Consider the following 5,477-nt stretch of genomic DNA (forward strand, 5'->3'; position numbering starts at 1 on the left):
AAACAGGGTGCAAGCAGGGGAAGAGCAGAGGAGAGGGAGACAGATTCTGAAGCAGGCTCCAGACTCTGAGCTGTCAGCACAGAGCCCGACCCAGGGCTCAAACTCACAAACTGTGAGGTCAGGACCTGAGCTGAAGTCAGTCGGTTAACCACCCATACACCCTTTATACATTTTTAAAAATTACAACTTTATTTAGCTAATTTGATCTTCAAGTCACCTCAGTTGTTTAATTTTTTTTAATTGTTGCAAAATTATATCTAATGAAATGCACAGGTATTAAGAGTACAGTTTGATGGGTTTTGAGGAATGTACAGTCATGCAACCCGTATCTAATCAAAATATTGAACTCTACTACTGCACTAAAAGTTCCTTCTGTGCCTTTCCAGTTAATCCTCATCCATGCTCCTGCCTAGACTCAACCACTGTTCTTATTTCTTCCCCACAAGTTAGTTTTGTTCTTCGATACTTTCATGAAAGTGGAATCATATACTAGGCACATGTTTTGCTCAACATGTTTTTGAGATTTGCATATGTTATGTGAAATCTTCTTTTCTTATTGCTGTATACTGTGCCTTTGTATAAATATACCAGAATGTATTGCTCTAATCATGTTTTAATATACATTTGTGTTGTGTTGTTTCCATTTTTTTCTTTTTTTTTGCCATTACAAACAAAGCTGTATTGAACATTCTTGTTAAAAGTGTTTATGATAAATACAAATTTAATTTCCCTGGGAAATTATTACCTGGAAATTATTACTTTGGAAATTAAATACCTGGAAGGCGCACCGGTTAGTTATTTATAGCCTCTCAGTTCCAAACTCGAAAATTTGTCCTGCTTTGTGAAAGTGGATCTGGGCCAATTAAATACTTTTCCTTGGTCATTTTTACCATGTTCAGTTTTGTCAATAGAGGGCGCTAGAGAAGCATTGCAGGAGGAAGGTTTGCCTCTGGGTTCCAGTTAGCTTCTCTGCCTGTTTCCGCAGTGTGGACAGTTTCTCCAGCCTTTGCCTTCTGCAACACACGGAGCTTCCCTAGCACCGGATTCCTGCTGAATGGCAGACAGAGGCAGTCAAACCGACTCCTCTGGTGGCACATGAACCTGGTAAGTTTCGTAGGATAGTGTCTCCAGTGAGATACCTTTCCATGAACAAGTTTCCTCAGAACTTTGTTAAAACAACTGTATTGAGGCATAATTTATTAAAAAAAAATCCTTCACATATTTAATATGTATAGTTTGAGGAGTTTGGAAATATGCATATACCTGTAATCCCATGACCCCAATCAAGGTCATACACAAAACTGTTATGCCAAGTGAAATAAGTCACAGAAGAACAGATATGGCATGATTCCACTTATGGTGAGACATCTAACGTAGTCAAACTTATAAAAGCAGAAAATAGAATGGTGGTTGCCAGGGGGTGGGGAGAGCAGGAAGTAGGAGATTGTCCAATGGGTATAAAATTGTACTTGTTATAAGACTGAATGAATTATAGAGAAATGCTGTACAACATATTGTCTAAGTTAACAATATGCTGTTGTGTTTTTACCCAAGACTCGTGAGGAGTCCGTTTCCACCAAGTTCCACTGACATGAAAGGGTAACACTCTTCTGCCATCCAGTGAGCACCCTACTGAGTCTTCCCCTGAGAGGTGGGCATCACGTTTTTCGGGTGCTTATCTAAGCCCTAGGAGTAGTGGCTGCTCCTTCCATGTGCTGTTCCTGTGTTCTTTGGAGTTGTCTTTACTTGTCTAGTCTCTAATTCCTTGATACATTTAATCATTTTCCATTACACTTTCCTCGTTCAAATTTCTCATGATTTCTTTCCTCTGCTTGAACCAAGACTGACACAGAGGAGAATAACCGGATCTGATAGTAAGTACAAGTTTATTAGAAACTGCCAAGTGATTTCCTAAATTGGTTGTATCATTTTATTTTATTTTATTTTTTTGTGGTTTTTTTTTTGGTTGGTTTTTGTGGTTGGTTTTTTTAAACCTCCATCAAAAATATAGGAGTTTTCTGGATACCCCATATTCTCTCTAGCATTAGGTATTATGCTGTCTTTTAAATTTTAACCATTTTAATGTGTGTGTAATGGCTGTTGTAGTTTGACTTTGCAATCCCTGAAGACCAATAACATTGAATATGTTTTCCTGTGCTTGTTGATCATTTATTTATATGATATCCTTTGTGAAATGCTTTCCAAGTCCTTTTCTCATTTTAAAAAATAGGTTACCTTTTTATTACTGGCTTATGGGAATCTTTATATTCAGGATGCCAGGCCACTGTGAATATTTTCTGCTACTCTGTGTCTCGCTTTTTAAATTTCTCAGCTATCTTTTGAGAAGCATTTTTTTGAGAGAGAGAGAGAAAAAAAAAGAGAGGGTGCACCCACAAGTGAGGGAGGGGCACAGGCAGAGAGAGAGAGAAAGAGAGAGACTCTTAAGCAAACTCCACACCCATCGAGGAGCCCCCCTGGAGGCTTCATCTCAGGATGGTAAGATCATGACCTAAGCAGAAATGAAGAGTCTGACGCTTAACTGACTGAGCTACTCAGTTGTCCAGAGGAGCAGACATTTTTTTTTTTTAAAGACACATTTATTAAGACTATTACGTTTAGCAATCAACAGCATGGGTGCCAAAAAAATAAATTAATTAATTAAACCCTTTGTTGGAATGCTTTACACTTTCCACAGAATAAAAACTAAAATAACTCGTTACATAGTTAGTCATAAATACAGCCAAGTTCCTTGCCTATACACACAAGTGTTGTCTAAAACATGTCTCCTTGGTAGCAGCTAGTCCCTGCCGCCATTGTGCTTGGCTGAGTTCACAAATCTGTTGTAACCTGTAGCTTCCGTGCCACTTCTCTGACTCTCCTCTCTCTTGCTAAGCTTTGTTTCCTGGCAGTAATTAAGACCTTCTGCCACTGCCACAGCTACTGCTGCTGGAACCACCACAGCCACCTTGGTTTCGTGGTCTGGCAAAGTATTGGCCTCCACCACCATAGGGGCCAGAGTTTCTGCCTCCAAAATTTCCTCCTTTCATGGGTCCAAAATGTGAAGATGGACTGTTGTAATTGCCAATATCATTATAGCTTCTGCTACCTCCAAAGTTGCTTATTACCAAATCCATTATAGCCTTCCTCACTGCCACCATATCTACCAACACTTCAACTGCCGCCAAAGCCACCTTACCCACTGAAGTTTCCTTCACAACCCAAGTTGCCTTCCCGTGAAAACCACCACCATGACCACCACTGAAGTTTCCAGAACTACTTCAACCTCTTTGGCTGAATTAAACCCTAGCCATCTCTTGCTAGAGCTATTCTTACTTTGCAGTTGTGGTCATTCACAGTATGGTATTTTTGAACGACAATCTTATCTACAGAGTCATGTTCATCAAATGTTACGAAACCAAAGCCTCTCTTTTTGTCACTGCCTCTGTCAGTCATGATTTCAATCACTTTAATTTTCCCATACTGTTCAAAATAATCTCTTAGATGATGTTCTTCAGTGTCTTCTTTAATGCCACCAAACAAAAATGTTTTTCACAGTTACTTGAGTACCGGGTCTTTGAGAATCTTCTCTTGAGACAGACCTCTTTGGCTCTACAACTCTTCCATCCACCTTGTGTGGCCTTGCATTCATGGCTGCATCCACCTCTCCCACAGTGGCATATGTGACAAATCCAAAGAACTCTGGAGCACTTGGTGTTTGGATTTCTCATTACCACACAGTCAGCAAGCATTCCCCATTGCTCGGAATGGCTCCTTGACTCATATGGGTTGTTTCAAAGCTCAAACCTTCAGTGAAGAGCTTCCACAGATGCTTATGCTCTTTGGTAAAGTTTGATTTAGACATGATGGTGGTGGGAAGGAAGACTTAACCATGCTTACTCAACGGTATCCATGTGCAGAAAGCCAAAAGCAGACATTATTAATATTACTGAAGAGCAGGGGGAGACTGCGTGGCTCAGTTGGTTAAGTGTCTGACTTCAGCTCAGGTCATGATCTTGCAGTTCACAGTCCGAGCTCCACATCAGGCTCTGTGCTGACAGCTCAGAGCCTGGAGTCTGCTTCAGATTCTGTGTCTCCCTCTGTCTCTGTCCCTCCCCCATTCATGCTCTCTCTCTCTCTTTCAAAAATAAATAAACTTAAAAAAAATTACAAAAATATTAATGAAGGGAAGTTTACAAATTTTTAAATTTTTAGTTAATTTTTTTTAGGTCATTTTCCTTAAGAAATTTTGCCTACAATGAGATCACAAAGCTATTCTACTATGTTTTCTTCCAGGTGCTTTATACTTCACCTTTAAAATCTTAAGACTACCTCAAATCAATTAATCTAATTAATCACTCAACTGAATAAACCAATTGGTTAGATTAATTGATTAAGCTCTCTAAATTCATGTTTGTGTGTAGTGTAAATAATGGTCAAAATTTGGGTGTTTCCTCCATATTGCTGTCTAGTTGATCTAGCACGATGTAATGAAAAGACTTTGCTTTTTTCACTGAGTTGCATTGAGAACTTTTAATTCCTTTTCTTCCCTTATTGCCATTGGCTATATTAGCAGTGCAATTCTGAATAGAAGTCATAAGACTAGGCATCTTGCTTTAACCTCAATTTCAGGGTAAAACATTCAATATTTTACTGTGAGTGTTTGGGTTTTGTTTTTTTTTTTTTTTTTGCTATATTATAATGAGGTATAAATGGCATACTGTAAACTGCATATAATACAAGGTACCATGTGGGACCAAAGTACCATGGACATATGTATATAGCTGTGAGGTCCTTATCACAGTCAAGTTAGTAAACATATCCATCACCCTCAAAAGTGTCTTATGTAACCCATCCCTTCTATATCTTCCATCCTTACTCCTAAGCAACTATAGATCTATTTTCTGTCAGTATTGATAAGTTTGTGCTTTCTAGAATTTTATATAACTGGGGCAGTATTGTATATGATCTTTTTTTGTCTGTATACTATCATTCAACACAATTATATATAGCTCCATCCACATTGTTGCATGTATCAATAGTTCATTGTTTTATTGTTGAATAATATTCCATTATATGGATATACCATAATTTGTTCATCCATTGATCTTTTGATGAATATCCAGGTGCTTCCAATTTTTTTTTTATTATAAATAAAGCTGCTATGAACTTTCATGTATAAGTTTTGGTATGGATGTATGCTTTTTTTTCTCTTAGGTAAATGCCTAGTAGTTGAATGGTTAGGTCAGGTAGGTTTATGCTGAACTTCTTAAGAAACTTATCAGATCCTTATGTCATCCCAATTTTATTATTATTTCCAAAAGGACTAAAGATTTGAATGTGGAATCATAACTTCAGAGGTTACAGAAGACAACATGGAGACTGTATAATCTTGGAGTGGGGAAATGACTTCTTTAAACAAGATATAGAGAGCCTAAAGCATAAGTTAAAAGTTTGAGCCTTTTCCTTGCATTAAAATG

General features: G+C 38.0%; 1 pseudogene; it reads right to left on the bottom strand.

Moving 5' to 3' along the window:
- Window positions 1–1,966: 1,966 nt before the first annotated feature.
- LOC106983823 (heterogeneous nuclear ribonucleoprotein A1-like) lies at window positions 1,967–4,772 on the bottom strand (annotated as a pseudogene).
- Between the last annotated feature and the right edge of the window lie 705 nt (window positions 4,773–5,477).

Source organism: Acinonyx jubatus, chromosome D3 (genome assembly GCF_027475565.1).
Source record: "Acinonyx jubatus isolate Ajub_Pintada_27869175 chromosome D3, VMU_Ajub_asm_v1.0, whole genome shotgun sequence".
Lineage (NCBI taxonomy): Eukaryota > Metazoa > Chordata > Mammalia > Carnivora > Felidae > Acinonyx > Acinonyx jubatus.